The following is a 21,962-nucleotide window of genomic DNA, read 5'->3' on the forward strand; positions in this document are numbered from 1 at the left end:
AATTTCACTCGAATCGCATCAATATTTTTCAATACCGCTCCCTCAAAAACTACCCCATCCTTTTCCACTTTGAAAAACCACGAAGCGTGCCGATGAACAGCTTCTCACCGCGGGAATAAATTTACCGATATCTCGAATTCGAATGGATAAAAGGAGTAATTAGCGGGCATGGGCGAGGTTGGCCAGGTTGGAGGACAGTTCGGAGTCCATAGGCGTGGCGGCGCTCGGCCACGATCGTAGAGCAAACGCGCGGCAAAAGCGGCCACCCGCTCGGCCGGCATACATTATTCAAACGCTATCATGCCTGTGTTTGCTGACATGCCAGCCGAATGTATCTGGGTGAATGTCGACGTAACATTAACCACGCCCCGTGGACGGCCCCTCGATTCCGGTTTTGCATTTAAACATTAAACGCTGACCAATGGGAACGTAATCCGCATTATTCGAAACCCGTTCGCTCCCTCTACTCCCCCACGGTCGTTAACCTTTTATCAACCGAGGAGGAATTGGTCCTGACCGATCGACCTCGCTCGTCCAAACGTTGATGCCGTATGGACGCGAGCTCGACCCTTTCCTCGAGGAGGAACGCGAAATTGCTTCAGAATTAAAGGAGTTTCTGGATTAAAGGAAGAGAGAAGGAGAACAAGTGTGTCCGATTCGATCGCGCGCACGCAGGTGTGAAAGTGGCCAAAATGCAATTTCATAATTTTACGAGGTGCCGAGGCGGTTAAATGAATTAAACATGGGGCGGTAATCCAATTCGAGCCTTGAATGATCCTTAACAACCACCTTGACACACATACAAATCGAATACATTAACGCGTCTCTCCTTGCCATTAGTTTTTCCATTACGCAAAACCGATCGTGCCAACTAAAATTGGACGGAATAATAGATACGTTTATACGCGATTGCTATACCTGGGCGAAGAAAAAATTTAACTCGCTCTCTTACTTACTTACTCCAACGCTCCTACACCACTCTTTCAAACGAAATCCTCAACCAAACTCCTTTTATCCTTCACATTAAAAATCCCTGCAACATCGATCGAAGCGACGCGCTTCGAAAACGAAAAAAAGAGAAGAGAAGAAAGATCGGGCAATTAAACGCGCCATTTAGCCAGCCGGGAAGGGTTAAGAACAAGATGGGATTTTTATTAGGCCGCTATCGCGCTTAACGGCTGTAAAACGATCCCTACCCCTTTTCTCGTTGATCCATCCGGAACACGACGTTGCCCCCATTGCACCCGTCTCTCCGCTGAAAACTCGTAAAGAGGCGGGGAGGGAAAGAGCCAACGTTCGGTCACCGTCTTGTTTTCGCGTTTTACAACCGCTGCCTTTCCACCGAGACGACGCTCGGAATGGAACAACACGCTCCTTCCTTCCTTCCTTCCTTCCTTTCTTCCTGCTTCGCTGGTCCCGCAGGGACAATCACGGAGACGACACCGACGCGACGGACGACGAGCGCCGCGAGCTCGCGGGGGTGGGAAATTTCATTTGCCATCGATGCGCCACCGATGCTCGTGTTCATTCTCTCGTTAGAGGGGCCACTCTGGTTTGGTAATTTAAAGTTTGGGAACAGGGGGAGGGGACGAGTTTTCTTTTCGCAAGGGAAAGAGGGAAGGGAGGGGTTTGGAATGGAAAAGTATGGCGAGAGTTAAAGAGTGTTAAAGTGGTCCTTTTTAACCGGGGGTCGATCAACAAGGCGGACGTTCGTCGTTGGACGTAATTTTTGAACCGTTTAGAAATCGATACGATGCTGGACTATATAGTTTCAAAGTCTCTCGTCGCCCTAATTTCGTTCCGATTCTTGGATCGAATTCTTGTGAACGCGAATACAACGAAAATAGAGAGTTTTTTATTATTGGACGACAAGCGATAAAGCGAACGAGAGAAATATTTTGTATTTTTTTCCTTTTTCTTCCTTTCTTTTTTTCTCTTTACGGCTCGGTATCGGTTCAAGGGTTCCGTTGGAATTTGGGATAGGTACACCACGGTCGCGCGCTCCGACTTTTTTACGACGGCGAATGCAGAAACGAGCGTGCTACGTGCATCGCATACGGGACCGTATGCAACGATGCTTACTAAAATGCGGGCAGCCCGTCGTGAATTACGTCAAACGGTGGTTCCCCGACGGGTCTGATCCCTCCGCGTTCTGAATTTTCCACAGTCGGGGGAAAATCGTGTCCCCGTTGTGTAAATTTTAACCAATTACCTCGGCCGAATTCGCGAGTTTTCAATTTATTTTTTTAACTCCAACGAATCGACGAAGGAGAAACGAAGTTTCTTTTTTCGAGTTGTATCGATTATCGAAGCAGGGGGCAAGGGAAAACGATGATAAGCGGAACGGAGTAACCTTTTTGATTTCTATCGAAAGATCGCGTGGAAAGTTTGTGGAAAGAGCGGAGATTTGGAAGGAACGATGCCCGATCGATAAAAGTTAGCACGAGATTCGCGGTGATACATCGATCATAAAAATTAAAGAGATTTACGAGGTGGAGTTTTAATAATAACTTATTTCACTTCGAGGAAGATGCTCGAAGGGAATAAGGGGAATAATAAAAAAGAAGTGAACAAAGCCCAGGGTCGGTTTACGATACGTCAAATAAATAAAAATATAGGTTACTTTTTCTTCGTTCCCGGGTGAAACGGGTATAATATATGGTCAGACGTCTGTATCGCAAACGGATGCACGTGTTGCATAGCAATCGCGTGGTAATCGCATAGTAATTGTACGCCTAATTGCGCATAGAAGAGAAATTCTCCACGAGAGAATTTAATAATCAATCGGAAAGTGGAAATGAGAATTGGTCGGAGCAATTTCCTCCCCTTTCCAATCGCTCTTAACTTTCGTCTCGGAAACGTAACGATTAAGCGACAATAAAAGAGCCTGCTAAATACTCCCTGCCGCCGTTTCAGTTTCGAGAATCATGCAAATCATCGCTGTATCGATCGCGATGCGTCGTTCGTCGGAATGCCGCGTCACAGCGAATCGTGAATCATCCTTGAAAACTGCGTACTTATTTTATATTTGAAATTCCTCTTAAACGTAGTTCACTACTTCTAACACCTTGCGAGGCAACTATGTTCGCTGCATTCGAATTGCAAAAAAAAAAATCTACAGCCTTAATCGCTCCTCGTTGTGTGCTAATGCAACGAAATGAACGATACCTTTTGCGAAACAGCCGGCTGTTCGATCGATACGTCGTGGCGAAGCCGGACGAAAAATATTTTTCCAAGAGGATCTTTTATTTACTTATTCTTCCGAAAATTGCTCGTGAACGAAGGAACGCAGCGACGCTACCTCGAGGAGAGATGGACGAGGTCGGTCACGGAACGCGGGCCAAAGTGCGATTAGAGGCGAGTTCCGTTGCTGATTGTGCAAAGATAAAGGGAATAGCAGGAGGGATGAGGATAAGGGTGGCTCGGCCCGTCTCTCCCCAGAGGTATGCCACGTAGAGAGAAGGTGGCAGCGACGTGTCTGCACAAGTGCGAAAATAAAATTACAAGGAACTTTGGGTGAAATTTGTTGAAATTGGGCGGCAGGCAGGCTGGTCGAACGGGGCAAAGGGCTCTCGCGGATCCCACGGGACACGGATGGGGCAACGCGCTCCTCCAACCCTCCCGTACGGAGCCATATCGTCCAAGGGTGGGAAAAACGCGGCTTGGACACATAAGAATCCTCGTGTTCGACCGTGCTAAGTGCCGGCCATCAATAATTCAACAGCGGGCCTTGACGAGGTTATCGTTGCCGAACCTTTCGATCGAGGCGCCGCTCCATTTTTCGTCCGCCGATCATCTCTCGTTGCCGCGGGACTATCCATCCGCTCAAGGTCGATCAATTAGAATTATACCGTGTGTTAATAGAAGAAGGCGCAGCAGAGAATACGGCCGAAAGAGGAGGAAGATGCTCGTACGCGCGTGGCAGCTTCAAGTGGAACGGTTCAGCATTGGTCGGACATCGAATATTGCAAGATCGAACGGCTCCGAGAGGTTATTCGACGTGCTTCAAGTATGCTTCCAGAATATTCGACAATTGTTTCAGATTCACCGTGTTTAATAAACGTCGAGTACGTACGTTCTCGATGATAATAATAATTCTAAATTCGAAAGATTTCCAAATTGTTCGAGAAGTTGGACGATCAAACTACCCGGTGGAATGCGCGATAATCTAGAGACGACGATTAACGAGCATCTACGAAGAAAGGATTTGGAAGAGAAGCTCAAAGAGATCTTCGAGAACACCTCGATAACGAAACCCCGTTCGATACGTAATGACGTTGGAAAAGAGGCGGCAATTAGCAGGCATCGAGGGAATTATGACTCGGCAGGCCGAGTACGTCGGCTAATTCAATTAAACAATTCATTTTGCCGGTCCGAAACACCACCTGAGGGCACGTCCCAATCCCGTCCGCGCTTCTCTCCACCTCGCGTCCGTGTGTCCCGGCCCAAGTGTGCGCCGATATGGAGGAGCGAACGTGAGCTGGAGAAGGACCAAAACTCCCTTACCCTCTCCCGCGGGAGTCGTAGCCTCAACGCTACAATACAATGCTCCTAATGTTACGGCTCCAGTTTCGACATAATTTTCTTTCGCGGCCCTTTCGGCTATCGGATGCCCGCCCTTTCCTACCATTCCGACGAAAGAAAATGTCATTTCCGGTGGCCGCCTCGATAACGAGAGAAAATTCCGCCGATCTGCCGACTCGCGCGTTTCGAGGGTCCCTTTATGGATCCCGACACTTTCGCGCCAGTCGATCGATAGATTCTCTTCTTTCAAAAATCAATTCCTTCCCCTTCTACTTCAAATTCAATTTTATCCCCTTTCGTTATTTATTTATATCGCTCGTACATCTCGTTCCAAATCTTCCGAATTAAAGGGAGGAATCGACTCGAAATCAACGAAACAAACTTCTGCGTGACTCGCTTCCATCGAACCCATCTCCAAAACGAACACCGCCGTTCGAGGATGCAGCATCCAGCTCCAGCCGCCTCTATCTACCCACCGAAATCAGCGACGACGAGCCTCCCCCTCTTCTCCCTTTCCGGCGCAACAAAGGGGGCCCCCGCTTTTTTCGGAAGGAAAATATTTCGTCCTTCCTTCCATCCGTCCGAGATCCACCGCGGATGGACGCCAAAGAGAAAAGCCCAAAGCGAGGCTTTTTGGAAGGAAGAGGAAGGGCGAGTCGAGGGACAAGAGGAGACAATACGATAACCACTAAATTATCCCAGCACATCCGGCGATGTAAATCACGGAGGAGTCGCGCGCATGTGTCGACTCCGTGCACCGACCGCGAGACATCGAAAAAGGAGGAGAGAGAGGAGGTGGGGGAAGGGGAAAAATACGGAAAAAAAGAAGAAACGAAAAGATAAGGAAAGAAATCGGGGAGAGAGGACGGTACGAAAGACAGAAAAAGCGTGCGTGGAGCTCCGAGGTCTACACACGCGCGTGTGGAGATACGCGTAGAGAGAGAAGGAGAGAGCGTGGACGTGCATGTGCGCGTGCACGCGAGGGAGACGGAGAGGCCGGATAGAGAGACAGAGGGAAGTTGGTTCTTGATGACGCGCAGATAAGGGAGGGCTTAAAGTCTACGTGATGTGGTTGCCGATGCGCACGGGCGGAGGTCGAGCCTGAGAACTTTCGGTAAACGTACTCGCAGGACTTTCGGACGGAGCGTAGCTTCCCTCTACTACGCCGGAAGAGACCCTTTTGCATTTTCGATAGTGCCACCACGCTCGATATACTTGATCGCTGCTCCCCGGTACTGACCTCCGAAAACTCCATCCTCGTCCCCTTTCATCCTTGTGCCAGAATGCACAAATGTTTCGGGGCTTGCGTGGGGCGATTTTGGCGAAAATTTCGCCCAACCAAGAGTTCGTTTAATTCTTTTTTTTTTCTTTTCCTTCGCTTTTAAGTTACGAGAAACTCGTCCCTTTTACTCGAGACACTCGTTCGTATCTCGTTTGGGATTTTTCGATGCTCGGTCGTTTATAAAACCAAGGATTGTTATATATATATTTACTCGTGATTCCGTAATTTGAACTTTCAATGGCGGATATCTCGAGAAAAGGGAAGAAAACGCGGTCGACTTCCTGCCTCGAATAATCATCGACGATTTGACGCACGAGGAAAGCTCGTGGAGTCTAGTCTCCTAGGGGTCTCACGTTCGCAACTTGCATCCGGACATTCTCATGTCCCTACTTCCGGGAACGTGAGGCCCGTAACGGCAACACCCTCGCCAAACCCAGACACAACTCCCGGTCACTGATCTCTGTCCTAATAACGCTTTTACTTGATCCCCGATTAACGAAAACCTGGATGTCGAGTAACAAAAATTTCAACTCGAATATTCCCGAACAATTGAGATATTACCGACCAATTACTCGTATACTCTGGAAACTGATCCAACTATCAGGAACAAGTGGAACGGACACGTAGATCGTGCACAATCTGTAATTCTATCTTAATCAAACTACTATTATCCAACGAAAATCCAACGAGTTATATCCATGTACAATTTCAATCTCGCCTAACTAATCAACGGAGCTATCACTCGAACGAAAACCCGAGAACCGTTAGAAACTTTCTCGAGCCAACCGAAGCAAATTCAAATCTCCGAATCTCCAATCGACCCCCTCGCGTTCCGCCGCATTTTCGGCCCAATCGTCTCGACCCCCGATAGTCCACTCCTCTTCCTCTTCTTCTTCTTCTTCGCACACCCTAACCACGATGTAACTGTACTAACGCGCGATGACGACGTTTCCGAGGAAGGAGCAATCGGTTCGAGGGAAACGAAGATCGGAGGAATAATGGAAAGAGGGGCGGGGTTGAAAATAGCGAAAGGTGGAGTGTTGACGGCTCCCCGGGATGCCCCGTCAGCATCACCCTTCCTCTCTCTCTCTCTCTCTAATCGTATCGGGTTTACTGCCTTCGCGTGACGTACTCGTCTGTAGTACCATCGGTTTACCACCACCCTTCGACCCTCTGTACCCGCCACCCATCACAATTCCCATTATCCACTCGGTGTGACAGAGCTCTCCTGGGACTAGGCGACGCTATTTCACCGAGGGATCTCGCCAATTCTTCCTCGAGGAAGAATCTACCTGACCGCGTTTTCTTTCCTTTCGAGAGAGAGGGAGAGAGAGGGAGAGGAATAAAGATTCCTCTTTGACGTTTCGTTTAGCGAAATGATTCGTAGGGACGATTCCGCGAGTTTGAGAAAAATCCTCGGGAGGATGGAGAAGAGTTTGGAATTAAATTTTTCCTTCCGCTTTTCTCGAAGGGAATACGATTCCACGTTTACAAGAAAGCATTCGTCGTATTAAAATTCATAATAACGAATAAATAGCGAGAAACGAACACTTGTTGTCGCGGAATTTATATGTACGATTGAATTATCGAGTCGATAATGGCGGCGCGGAAAGAGAGAGAATAAGGGGAACTGATATTACCCTATAAAATCATATCTCGACCGGCGAAAAGGATGAAAAGAACTCTTTATATTTTCGGCCACTTCACAGCCTCGTAAAGCTTCATTACAATCGTTCGTAAACGCGCGAAACATAATCCGGATCTTCTTTTCGACCGTCGTTCGCGCTAATCGGATCAGGAAAACAAAGAAAAAAAAATATATCCCACCGTTTGATCTTAATTAATCACCCTGGTGTCCCGTTTAAACAACCTGTAAGCGGCCTATAATTTCCCAATTTTTCAGCATCGTGTTCCTTAATACCCGAAATGAACGTGGAGGAATCGGGAGGCAGCAGACCGTTTCCATGCGTGAGAGATATCATTATGCCATTTATACGGAGACGGATGGGGAAGAAGGATGACTTGCTCGTTCCTAATAACCTGCCAATTATGTAACGTGCCTTTATACGAGGTGTACGAGCACAAGGTGTAGTGTATATATCGGAGAAATTATGTTAATACGCGACGCTTTCTTTCCGGAACCTCGTTTAAATTAATTAAAGTCGATTTATTTATTTTTTTCTTTTCTTCTCTTTTTTCCTTCCGAGAGAGAGAGAGAGAGATATTTTGTAATTTTGTAAGTGAACGATGAGAAAAATCTTGAGAGTGTCTTAGAGGAATTTTTCGAGCGCGCGAGGTTTTAAAGAAAACGAAGAATAAATAAAAATTCAACGAACTTTGAAACTTTCGGGTTGGAATATAGGGACGTAACTGCACTGTTTTTCCACGAGATTCGAATAGTAAACGGTCTGCTCGAGACTCGTCGATTTCGATCGAGTCGTAAATTTTCTCCAACCTTGCCCCCAAAATGATTCAGAGAAGAGACGTACGACACCGTTTCGAACTGGCGGAGGGGAGATTTCAAGGAAAATTCAAAGGGCACGATAGAAACGTCGAGGGAAACGAGGATCTCGTCGAAGATCGCACGGCCGTCCGTCAGTCTCTGGCGCAACGAACGAATGGCGGAGAAGCTCGCGTTATGCAATTCCGTTTAATCGAAGTGAAAACTGGATTTACCGGTACCGTATTCCATTGTCTCGTTTATACGTCGCTTTGGCCGGCATCAAGAGATCGTGGATTCACGTACGGCAATAAAAAAAACGAGCAACGTTACGTATGCAAATTCTTGGATGAAGCAATTCCTGGCGGATATTCGATTCTCGTTGCAAAATTTACCTTCGTTACCATTTTGTTTTTTTTTCCTTTTTCTTTCTTTTTTTTTCTTTCCCCCCCCTTTGGTTCTACGTCGTTTCATTATTCAGTCGTTGTTCGACCGATTCTTTTCCTCTTTCGAGAGGAATGAAATATGGTTTGGAACGTTTGCCCGTAAGCGAGAGAAGAAGAAAAAGTAATAATGATGATGATGATGATAATAATAATAATAACAACAACAATAGTAATAATAATAATAATAATAATAATTATTGCACGATGCTCGGTATCGGTATCGATCGAAGAAGGTGATCGATAACCTGATAAAAATTCGACATCCTGCGCGCGAGGAATGATTTACAGTTATAACATCGACTTTACAGCGCACTATTTGCAGCGTCGCCTCGAGTGACGTCATTCCCGATCTAAGTACGAACGTCACATATTAATGCATTGTCTTCTTCTTTGAATCGTAGCATCGAGACGACGAATCGACGACGATACGGAAGATCGATCGCCCGAGGAAGACATTACTCGCGCGCTGGACACGAGTGGAAATTTATTTTTTCTCGGATTTTTTACGACACAGGGTCCTTCTGGCGTTCGACGAATCTTTGAAGGTGCGCAAAGAGACACGGTTAAAATTAAAACGAAGATTAATTTTAATTTTAATCCCGAATATCGAGAGGGAAGAAATTTTAAGTTTTGAAAAGCGAATGATCTTTGTGAGAAGAAGCCGGAAACACCCCGTGTGTGCTTTATTAAAGATTTTTCTACCAAAATTCTTTTACTTTCCACGTATATATTAAAAAAATATCAAGAAATCATCACGTTCCTTCTAAACAGATAAAGTCGTGTTACTTAAAAGTATCTTATGACTTACGGTTAAGTGATCGATTAAGTCGTCGCGAAAGAAACGTTTCACTACGCAACTCTAGCCCTTTCGATGCTGGAACCAAAGTAGTGCTCCAAATATTGCACGATATTATCAACGATAATAAATCGATCGTTAAACGCGTAATTATAAAAAGCTCTAAACTCTTTCTTCGTTTCGTATCGTTTACTATCGTTTATTTACGAAAAAACAACTATCGGGAAATAAATCATGGGAAAATATCGATCGATATCGTTCGCTCAATCGTCTCGAGAAAATCATTCCATTCTTTCCAATTTCCCCGTATCCCGAGAACCCCCAAGAATCCAAATCCACCCGTTGAAAGCGATAAATTACCGGGAACATCCTCATCAACGGTGGAAAAGGGTTGAACCTGTCTGAAAAGGGTCGCGCCTCCTCCACGGATACGGCGTTTCGCCCCTCTCGCGATTAATGCTTTCGTCACTTGCGGGGCGACAAATCGAAAACAACGTTTCCCCTCCTGTTCGCCGAAACTACCAACCCGTGCATCGGCACGATAGATCGTCGTCGTCGCGACCCTTTCGTGCCCGAAAAACAATGGCGATTACCGGTTAAACAACCGCCCTATTTCATCCCGCGTATTTTCAAAAGGATCGTCGATTCGAGGAAGCCGAATCGCAACCGTTTCGACCCGCAACCCTTTCTCAAAGCTCTTTCTCGGCAAGAGAGTCGCGTTCCAAGAGGGTGAAAACAGCACCCTCTCTCCCCTCCCCCCGCCTTTGCGCTCGCTTCGAAAGGGCTAGCAATGGATCGCAACGTTGGAGCGGATTCGTTAAACGTTAATCGCTAAAGGTGTACCATTAAAATAGTAAGAAAAATAAGTATAAGAGAAACAACATGCCCTGGCTCGAGGAGAGGACCCTGACTCTGTTTGTACGGGACACAGAGGTCCGTCGGTACGAACCAGGAGTGCGTGAACGCGGGGTTGATGTTGAGCGCCCCAGCGGCCCCCTGATGGGGTCCGCCGACATCGACGCCGACACCGACACCGACCCCGACCGGACTTTGTCGTTGAAAGCCCCCATAATCCATGGCCATCTGATACGGCAACATCTCTCTTTCTTTCCCTCCTCTCCTTCCTCTTTCTTTCCTTCCTTTCCTCCCTTCCTTCCTTTCCTCTTTCCTTTTTTTCCTTCCTCCTCCCTCCTTCCCTTTTCTCTCTTCTCTCTTCTTATCCTTCCTCGAGCAACCACCCCTGTTTTCTGTTTCGCGTTCACACCGTTTACCGCACTGGCCGCGTGTCTTCTGTCGCGCGACTCACCACTGGCAACGGGCAACGAAGTTCACGAGTTTTCAAAAAACGCACCTCAACAACACAACAAACAACAAGCGGGCAACACGGAACGGGGCCACGTCAGTCATATTCTAACGCACGGTTTCATCGTCCATCGCACGGCTCGTCCTCTTCCCGCGTCATCTTCGTCCAGATATCGCCGAGATATCGCCGGCATCGAGAGATATTCCCGATGTGCGGAGAGAGGGAGAAGAGAGAGAAAGAGAGAGAGAGAGAAAAAAGAAAAGAAAAGAAAAAGGAAAGAAAAGGAAAGGAAAGGAAAGGAAAGGAAAGGAAAGGAAAGGAAAGAAAAGATAACGAAACGAATCGAGCAGCAATCGAGAAGTGTAACAGAATGGAAAAGAAAAAGGAAACGCGACGAGAATCGTGGGTGTGTGTGTGCACGTCGTGGTCGTATATACGCGAAGCGACGTGAGAGCTCACGCGCGCGCACGTGCGTGTCAACAACTCGGAGCTCTCGGACTCTCGCGTCGTGGACCAGCTGTTACGGGTCCTCGTCGACGGGTCGGTCCCTTCGATCGGTCGAATCACGCGCCCGATGTGCGCCGCGGACGTGGGGGTCGCAGACAGCTAAACGGCTGCTTCGTGACCGAACGACAGACTAGACCGGACTGTACCGTCTGTGTAACGTGAGCCGTGCGGTGAGCCCCGTCGGGGGGAGCGAGACAGACGCGGGTGGAGAGAAAAGGAGCGAGAAAGAGGGCGCGAGAGCGTGCGCCGAGTCGTGGGCGGTGGGGGCACGCCCACGACAGGGTCGGTCGGCGAATCGCGTGGCGCGGTTGCCTCGGCGGGGCCACGCCCACAGCCGCCGCCGCGACACGGACACGGCGCGCACTCTCTGTCTCGCCGCTTGCGTCACTGCACCCTTTGTTGACAGACAGAGCGGCCGTGCGGTGAGCGCCGCACACAGCCGCGGTCGCGGTTACCACTATCTCCGCGTAAGGCCCCGCCCACCGCTACTAATGACATTTGCCGGATGGTTAAGAGGTCGGTTCGTACACCTACGAGCCGAGGAGAGAGACTACCTTGTCGCGAGCCAAGGGCGACGTTCCCCGGAAGTGGCCCGTAAGCGAGCCACGTGCGCGCCTGTCGATTCTTAACCCTTGCCGTGCCGCGGGGGTTTTCACTTGATTTCGTCCAAGAGTCGTCCGCGTTCCTGTTCTTGTTTTTCCATTACGTCTCCCTCTCTCTCTCTCTCTCCATTTCTCGTTTCGATTTAGCTGGGAACGAAGTGCTTCGAATTGGCAGCAATAATTGAATTCGCGTTATTCGAAAAGGGTGTACCGTCGGTCCATATCGATCTTCCAAGAAATGAATGGGACGTATTGGGATCGTCGTTTTCGTTCTCCGTTCTCTTTTTCCTATCTAGCCATTGTGTTTGCAATTGCGCTTTTTTTTTCTTTCTTTCTTTCTTTCTTTCTTTTTTTTTTTTTTTACTTTTCAAAGAAATCACGTGTTTTCGAAGCGCGCTAGTTTCTCCTTTTTTTTCCCTCCCCCCCTCCTTTTTCCATCGTAGTCTTTAACCGCCATTACTAAAACGGTCACGTGGGAGTTGTTCGACGTTTAAATTGCATCACGGTCGGGCTTTCTTTTTTTTTTTTTTTGTTTTGAAAGCGTCTGCCGGTATCGATGCGTCCAATTCGTTGTACGTATGCGAATTCGATATAATATGCGCATCGTTTTCGCCAGCAATTCCTCCGTCTTCTCTTCTCTTCCGTCAACATAATTATCTTCGACTTGGAATCGATCAAATTTCACGAAACGTAGCGCAGTTTAAAAACATTTTTTTACCCGTGTCTATAAATAGCGTTTGCAACATTCCGCCTGGCTGCATTAAACTTGAAACACGATGCACGCTTCGTTCCACTGAATAGAAATCGCAAGGTTGTGCGAATAGAAAATAGGAAGCGTGAAGCGTAAGCCAGAAATAAAACGGCGATTGTTATTTCCGTTTACCCGAGAACAAGATATACCCGCGAAACAAACGCGAGACGAGACAACGCGTCCCGTAACCCCCGCCCGCCCCTCCCTCATGGTTATTCATAAACCGCGACTTTTTCTGTTACTCAATCGCCGATCCGATCGACGATTTATCTCACGCAGCGTCTTTATGCAATTACGCCGGGGAATGCACGACACGTAATAAAATAGCCGAGAAATCGATACGAAACGCGACGACACGGACAGCGAGCAAAATCGCCTCGTCAGACACCGGTGAAAATAACCAACGTCGCGTTATTTCGCGTTTCTGCCCGCAAGGTAGAGGGAGGGAGAGACCCACTACACGTGTAATTGACTGCGGCACCCACGCTCTTCGGGGACGCCATCTTTCTTTTTTCCGTTGCCGCGCAGCAAAACTGTTCGATACACCGTCGTACCCTGGCGAGATGCACCTTTCGTGCATTTTGCATCGAGATTTCACCCTCCCCCTTGAATAGCAGAACAACGAAGGAAGGAACGAAATAAGGGGAAATGGGGGAAAGTTCGCGATGGAAGAAGCCTTCCATCACCTCTCGCACGACAGGGAAGAGGGCAGTTCGAAGGAGTTGGTCGGCAACTACGAAGGTGCGCGTCGTTAAGGGGTTCGAATTAATTCATCGAACATCCGATCAGTTCCTTTTCCAGGGAACGGCGTTGTACGGCCGCCGCTCGCACGAGAAAGAAATCGTGTGCTTTGTCGAGAGAGGCCGTGTCTCTGGGTGCAACGAGCGGCCGTTACTTAGCATGCATCCCCCGATACGAAGGATTCCTTATTGTATCGTTGCACGTGAGCGTAATGCACAAATATGAACTTAGCTGCGGGCTCGTTCCTCGCCTCGACCAGGCCTCTCTCTCTCTCTCCCCTTCGGTGATAACTCCCGTCCTCATAATCATACATATGGATGTCGCTTGTATATACGCTGGCTGCTCGTCCGACCAACGCCGCGCGTTGTCTGTTTACGCGGTGGACAATACGAACGAGGCATTGTTCGTGGCGGGCCCGACGCGATCGGTAACGAGGTAAAACGGAACGATTTCTAAGCAGAAGTACGCCGCGCGGTAATCGGTATGCGGGGGCGACGGGCGCGCAGGGGGCTGTTTCGTCGAAGTTCGGGAGGAAACGGGTTCCGGGAAGAACGTTTTCTAAATGGTCGATCGTCGCGCACCGTGGGATCGATCGCGAGCAACACGTCGGCGTTATTTCCGATTCCTCCAAACGATTTCTGCGCCCGGGAAAAAAGGTGCAAAGATCCGGGGATTAGGGGAGCATTTGGCAAGTTTGGGAGGGAGGAGCGATCGATTCTATAGGAAGTAGTCGGAATCCTCGGATAATATCACTTTTATGCGGCGCAACGATCCCTATCTAACCCTTTCGAGGGCCATGCATCAGCGGCGGCGGGCATAAACGTCGGCCCGGGGGTGGGTAAAGAAGGGCGCCCATAAAATCCGCCCTCGCGGACGCGATAAGAGTTATCTCCTCGCTCTAATTGAAAGTTAATTGGTCCGGCGGTTGAGTCGGTCGCTCGAGAAGGCCGACCGTTTACCACCCTCCGAGCCTAGGGCGGCAATTTAGCGAACTGTGGCGCGGCTACAATAATGAGACCCTATCTTATGGTGTTTCCACCGACGCCGTACACCACCGCCAGGGAGGGAGAGCACACCCAAGTCGAACGAAGCCACGTATTACCTACCGTGTTACGTGCCGCGCCGAGAGTCCTCCCACGTGCTCGTAATAAACCGGCCCTCCTCCTCCTCCTCCGCCGCCGCGTAATCGAGAATTTCCGACAAACACGTAGCAAGCCCTCTGCCGCGGTGGCTGCATCGCATCGCGCGGCCCGAGATTGCGATCGGTCCGTCGAAACGAGTGTGCACCGCGGCCTTCTCGATATGAAAATTTGCTCTGGCGAACTTCTGAGAACGTGGTGAAGCCTACTTTTCCGATATCTTTCGACGAAGGGGAAGGTCGAAGGGGAGAAGTAATGAGAATTTTTGAGAGTAACGCGGACGGGCGGAGAAAATAGGGAAGTTGTTTTCGGAGACTGGCTTTGTTTTTCCTTCTTTTGAAAAGAAAAACTCGCTTCCGTATCGGGAAACGGTGGCGTACAAATTTATGGCGTGCTTCCATGAAGTCCAAGTTTCCAAGTGGTGAAGTATGATATAGTTTGTTGTCGCTCGGATCCAAGATGGGACGACGCGATAATAATTGCCACGTCGAGTGTTGTATCAACGAGAATCTTGCTTGTTACCCCAGACGAACAGATAAAGGGATCCTTTCGATGCTCCCGAGGAAAAGTTTCTTTCTCCACCGCCAAGCGTTTTCCCCAGCGGGGAGGGGGGCGGCAAAAGTAAAATTCTAAAATTTATTCCCAATTCTGCGTCCAGATATATATATATACTTTTCTATTATTTTATGTACCTTGTCATTGGAACGAATACGCCACGGATTAGGGAATGTATCCGTGGACATTTTACAAGGGAGTGGATATTCAAACAAAGGTATCGGCGAGAACAAACAAGAATCAAGAGGCAAGCGATCCCAAGTGAAAATAGCCGGGGTCGTTGCGTCTTATTCGACTAACAAATTAATCCGATTAAACGGATTGATTATACGAGGGTTGCGCGGCGTGTTGAGTTGATCGGGGATTCCCCGCAAGATTACAGTTAGGGTTGAACGCGGTTTCGCCGGTGAAGAGTATTCACCTGCGGTGAAACGAGATAAACGCAACGAAAATCGAACCCGGCTTAAAAATTATCGATAAACTCGGTCCAAATTGAATTCACGCGAGACTCTAAAAGTTCTCGATCCAACAACATCTCGAAATTTTAAAGAATCGTACTAGAATTGTTCCTATTCTCTCGCCGCGGACGAATTATATAAAAAAAAAAAGAATCTTTCGAGCCGAAATCCACCCAATCCCGCAAGTTTAAAGGAGGAAAATTCGCATCTCGAGGAGGAAGATGCAAAAGTGGTGGCGGGGACGTATGGGGTAGGTCGGTCGGGCGTAATTTTTCAAATTGCAACGCAGTCGTTCAACCCCCGACCTTCTGCCCTCGTCGACGGAAACGGCGACCCCCCACTTTACCGCCCACACACCGCCCTTCTCCTTCCACGCTTCCATCCCACGTTTTCGCCGGTACAAGGGGTGGCAGCCGGCTACTAACGAGAAACCAAGTTATTTGAGGGTTGCGCTCAGAAAGGAGTCGAACAATCATAATAATCAAGTGCGATTCGCGTTTATTGTCGGTGATTATTGCCCGGCACCCTCTTCGAAATTAAGCGCGTCGCTCTTCTTCGCCTGGGGGAAGGAGAGGGGAGGGGAGTGTCGTGTCGCGCATCTCTGGATAAATAACAATAAGGACGCGAGAGAAAAAGGGAGTTAAAGGGATACGAGGTTACAAGTCGCGAGGGAACCTTCATACTTCTTTCTTTCCCTGCGAAATTCTTCGATTAACATCGAAGTATTTCGGGGACGATCCCAAATTTTCCGTTTCCCAGATTTAATATTACATTTATATTTAACATTTCGCGAATAATATTTAAGAAAATCGTAACGGGGAATAGGAACATCGAAGAAGCAGGAGAACTAGATATCCCTTTACATGGAGGGGGGAGAGAGAGAGGGGGGTAGATTTAATGCTGGACTATCGCGTAGATAGGTCATGTTATTAGCATATTTGTGCCCGTATCCCTTCCGCATTTACATTTTCCAGGCATCGTTTCGTGTAATTGTACAAAGTGAATACGCAAAGGAGAGCCTCCCTTGGTTTTGGCTCTACGTGAAAATGAAACTAAAATGAAACTAAAATCTTTTCCCGTTTGCGTTTGACTAACAACAACAAACTAATTTCCGATAATCGAGACTTAGTTTCGCTCGGTTGGCAAATGAAATTTGCCGCAACGATGTTCGAAAATATTATCGCTCTTTCAAATTTACATTTCCATGCCTTCAATCACTCGTTTGATACTCGTTTGATTCTCTCTTACGAAAAAAGAAAAAAAATACTACAAAATAATTTCGTATCGTTTAAAAGAAATCGATTTCTCTCCTTATAAACATGACAATTCCTTCCTCTTCTCTGCTCACAGAAGCGAAGAAAAAGCATACCGTATACCGTGTACATCGATATTAAATCGCATAACGGTCAGAGGTGACCAAAACTCGAGCAAAAAGATCCATCAGTGCACATGTATCTGACACTTCTTCGATCACGTCCCGTTTCCTGGTTGCAACCGCTCTTTGACCCTCGTCCTCTCTTTCCAATTACGCCTGTCGCCGAAACAGATTAGCAAGATGAATTCTTGCTCCCCTCTCGCCACGATATACATATCGTGTAATTTTTTTCCCGCCGTCGTCGGAGGAAGAGGAAGAGAGAGAGAGAGAGAAGAGAGAAAAGAAAACACAAATGAAAAAGAAAAAAAAAGAAAGAAAGGAAGGAAAGAAAAAGTTTCGAGGAGACAGGGTGTCTCCACGAGAGCTAACCCCCCCAACCAACGCCATCCCTCCACCGTTACTTAATTATCCTTCGCCGGCTCTGTTCACCCCGCCGAGGAGCCGATCGGTCTAACTTCGTTTCTCCACACCGCCCCGAAAGAACCGAAATTATCGTCGGCACCCGGTATTTGTCCAGGATCGAGAATTCGAGTTAAAGCATCTCTCTTCTAGAAAAAGAGTTTACGGGCTAATCATTATTTCAAACGCTCCTTCCTCTCTTCTCTCACGGCAGGAATTTTTATCATCGTCTACAATAAATAAAGAAATCATTAATTTTTTAGCTTTGGAAAAATTCTGGATATCGGATATTTAAATGAATTATATATATATATATATATACATGTTTGGTTAGATTTTCTTTTTTTTTTACTTCGAAAAATTTCGAATAATAATCGCAGGATGTTTAATTATTCCAGGTTGGTTTTCAATGGTTCGCAAATTCCACGAGAAAGAGAAAGTTGCGCAGTGCCGTTATTTAACAAAGAGTAGGCGAAATACCATCGCGTTGAGTGTACGAATGCGGTACAATGGGGCCATTTTAGGTCGAAATCTGGTCGATCGGCTAAGGCCCGCACTTGATTAGACTCTATTTACCGGAGGCGAGTTTAGCGGCTCCAACCCCTCTTTTCCCTTTAGTCTATTTCGTCCCCTTTGCGGCAAATCAACCGGCATACAGAGCCACGGACCTTCCTCGGCCGCGTTTTTCCTACCGCGTATCGCTAATTCCGACCAAAATACACCGTCCGCCCAAATGCCTTTGATGGAACAAAAAAAGAAAAAAAAGGGAGGGAGGGAATGTTAACGAATCCCTAAATAGGACTATTTTTATGCAGATACTTCGCTGTAAAATAAATGGAATTTATTATGGAAGTAAAAAAAAAAAAAAAAAAAAGATTTCTCATTTACGTATTTTTCCACGGATAAAGGAATCGATTTTTTCATTGAATAGAATGAATCGATAGAAAGATAGGTTAGATTAGTACATGGAATAGTATGTAAGTGTGGTATATGGAGGATAAAAATTCTTCTGTGAATTTTTCTGGAGAAAGGAAAGCAGCTTATTAATCAAGCTCGTAACAATTTTTACAACAACAACAAATATTTATTCTTTCGTTGGAAGAGAGAAAGGAGGAGTGGCATTTAATCTCAGCCTCGACTCGACAACTCGAATCGATTTATCCTTCATTCCTTTCGCATTCAAGATCTGTCAGAATTGGAAAGAAAATCGAGGAAGGAAGGAAGGAAAAGTCCCATCGACGTTCCTTGCCGGCGGGATAAAGGAAAAGTAGCCGTTTCAGAATGTGCGAAACGAATGTCCTCCTCATGCGAGGCAGCCAGCCACTGCCACGAAAATAGGGATTGGCGAACGAAAATAATAGGGTTGGACCCTTATCGGCGGAGCAATCAAATCCCCCTTCAGCAACACGCTGGCATTCACTGAACTTTAAAATCAAATAATGCCTATTAAAATAACAATACGCATCCTAGCAGGACTCAGGTTAAACATTCTCTCGCCTACGTTAACCCGGTTTTTCGGCGGAGCCTCGAACGCGGCATTACCATACGGGATCGGGTTACGAAAATCGAGTTACGAATGCCGACGCGACTTTCATGCGTACCGTACTACAACCTCGCCTCGCCTCGAAAACCCTTTAATACACACCGAATCCGAGACCGGTGGATAATAGAATTTCGCCAACGGAGCAGTAATTTCTCGTCGGTTCTCGTTACTCCTCCGCTACATTCCCCCCACATTTCGTCACGAAAATTCGTCTCGCAATTTTATCCACGTTTTTCCCTTCTTCCTTTCCTTTTCCTTCTTTTTTCTTAACCGCGCCGAATTTTAGCTCTTTGTTGTCACGGAACTGAGAAAAAGGTTTTCACACGTTACGGGAACCGCAAATTGGATTCTTCCTCCCGTTTAATTTCTGATTTCCATCGATATTTTATACGACGATAAAACGACGCAGAGGACTTGCTTCGATTAAATATTTGGATACCCTCGAGGGGGCCGAGTTTTACCTTTATCCCACTATGGTCCTTTCGGCCGTAATAAATCCGGCAGAAAGGCGCCGATCGTTGCAAAATTATTCGCCGTGGCGAGCAGCGACGATTCTTGTCGGATACGCGGATTGATGTACGACGGGTTTTCCGCTTTATTCAGGCGTTTGCAATATTTAGAGGAGAAGGAGCACAGCAGAATGTTCCCTCGGGACGGGGGAAGGGCCCGGTTTATCTGTGCCGCCCGCTCGGGGAGGATTCACGACGGCTATTAGGACAACAGCTGATCGTCCCGATCGATGCTTATTACCATAATACGTTCTTCACGGGGGGAGGAGGGCCAATTCCTCCCCACTTCTCCAAATTCCGCTATCCACAATTTTTCTCTTCGCGCGAAAAAGTAATATTTCCTACCGCGGACTTTTAATTCAATTCCAGACCCCGTAAAATCTCGGCCGTTGAAAAAGAAAGCAGAAGGGACAATGATAACAATCCCCGTGTAAAAATCCATCCTCCAAAACTCGAAACCTACTTCGCGCGCGTTTGTGCTCACTTTCTTCCCCGTCTTTCCACGCGCCGTTTCCCACACGTCGAAGGCCAAGACCTCGACGTCCCTCGAAACGCGGCAAATTTTCGAAATCGACACGGTTTCGATCGGAAGTGGGTCGATCGATCGTCCGATTTCCGCCACCTTCCTTCCCTCCTCTGGCCGCCGATCGGCGGGAAGGAGGAAGGCGGCGTGGTGGTGGCGGTGGTGGCGGTGGTGTCGAGGAGTAGTCGAGTGTAAAAACCCGGTAAATCTAAACGGAGGGGGGGAAGGGGAGCGCGGGGTATCGCGTGACGGTGGCGCCGGTGATCTAACGACCGGTGCTGACAACCGGATGCGAGAACAGAGACCGATACGACGGCCGCCCCTCTCCCTCCTCCCTCCTCGCCCCCCCTCCCCCTCCCCCATTAACATGCAACCCGCGAGCGTACATATTTTGGGGAGTCCCCGCGAAGAATACCAATATTCCTGCTTTGACATTCCAATAAAACGCGGCCGTTTTGTTTATGAGCTTGTACGGCCGTGTCGGTGTGCGCGAACGTGCGCTACGCTTTATTTATACGCGCGCGCGCGCAGATGCCACGCAGCAACCCTTTCCTCCCCTCCACCCTCCGCCGTCTCTCCATTTTTTCCCTCCTTTTTCGCGAATCGCTTCGCTAGCTGTTGCTGGCTCCAGTCGATCCGATTAGCTGTGGCCAATTAAATTATTATTTTGCGTCTCGCGAGTAAGTTGGAAATGTTTGTGAATTTCTCCCTTTTTTATACAGAATTTATCAGTTAAGCATTAAGAATTATCTTCGGAATTGGAGAAAGTATACTTTACGTGACTTTATGGAGATTCTTGCTCCTGTTCATTTATATTATCTCGATACCGAAACCCAGATTCTTTTCAACAATCCGCGTGGTGCAAATTTTCCAGGAATTTCAAGTTAAGAAAATTTCCCTCGCTTTGCACCGGGAGGAAATAATTTTGAGAGAAGGAGTAAATTTTTTTGAATAGGAAAAAATGTCCTCTTTTCCTCCTAATCTTCCTTTCTTTCTTCCTTTCGTATTCCCCGATTCGTCGAGCGTGGAAAATTATGTTCGGACACCGGGAGCGAATTCAGTCGTGGCTCGAGCGAGTGACAATCCACGCTTAGCGTCCAAACGAAGACAAACGATCTATGCGTGGTAAAAAGAGAGGAAACTCGTAGGGCCCAGCGGAGGAATGGGAATAAATCGTGAAAAGAATATCCAATTATCAAGGAAGCCGTTCTCAATAAGCCGTCGTATTCTTCGATATAACGTTTATCTCTTTTTTTTCCCCAATTTCTTCGGCAACAAGAAAGAATAACACTTTATTCTCACTTACGAATTATGTAATAATTCTTCCTCCGAAACGAATAACGAGCCAATCTCTATATCGTCTAAATTGATTCTGATTCATTCGCGGTCGAAATAAATAACCATTCTTAACCATAATTACGAAGGAAAATATGGAGGAAATATAGAGAAAGCGTCGGGAGGTAATTAACGTCTAACAGAAAAACGCGTCTTCGAAATTCATTTCGACCCCCTCCTCCCTCGCTAATGGCGCGCCGCGATACTTTCAACGTTCTTAAATTACGATGTTTTATCGCCGTTGTACAGGGAAGTTATCTGAAGAAACTCGGTGCATATTTCTTTCGGTTGAAAATAACGGAATACTCGGGGAGGGAAACTGCGGAGATCGCAGATAATCGTTAAATTATTATTTTCGCGGGCTGGCGGGGGCGGGGGCGGTCGTGACTAATCTTAGGACGGAAGAAACCGCCCTGGAACGTGGCTGGTGGAAAAGGAATGGATTCGTGCCATCTCTTTGTTCAACTTGTTCACTCTCTCGTCGATCGTGCGACGAGGATACGGTTTACCACCGCGGATAACGATCTTTCTAATTTATCCAACCGATCGATATCCATCGGGTGTCCTGCGCGAACTTGTGTTTTCGAACCATCTCCAAGATAATTCGAACCATTTTGTTCGAAAAAGTATAATCGGTTACGATAAATTATATATATATGTCCGGAATAATTACACAAGAAGCACTACTCGTTTTACTTGCTCTCGCTTCGTACCGAACCAAATCACGCGTGCGC

At 47.4% G+C, this 21,962-nt stretch overlaps 1 protein-coding gene across 14 annotated transcripts in view; it reads right to left on the reverse strand.

Annotated features, from left to right (window-relative positions):
* The window catches only part of LOC107998930 (klarsicht protein), a 223,460-nt gene that overhangs the window by 13,898 nt on the left and 187,600 nt on the right, over positions 1 to 21,962 (reverse strand). The gene's annotated exons all lie outside the window — the stretch shown is intronic.

The sequence above is a fragment of the Apis cerana genome, linkage group LG12 (genome assembly GCF_029169275.1).
Source record: "Apis cerana isolate GH-2021 linkage group LG12, AcerK_1.0, whole genome shotgun sequence".
Taxonomy (NCBI): Eukaryota; Metazoa; Arthropoda; class Insecta; order Hymenoptera; family Apidae; genus Apis; species Apis cerana.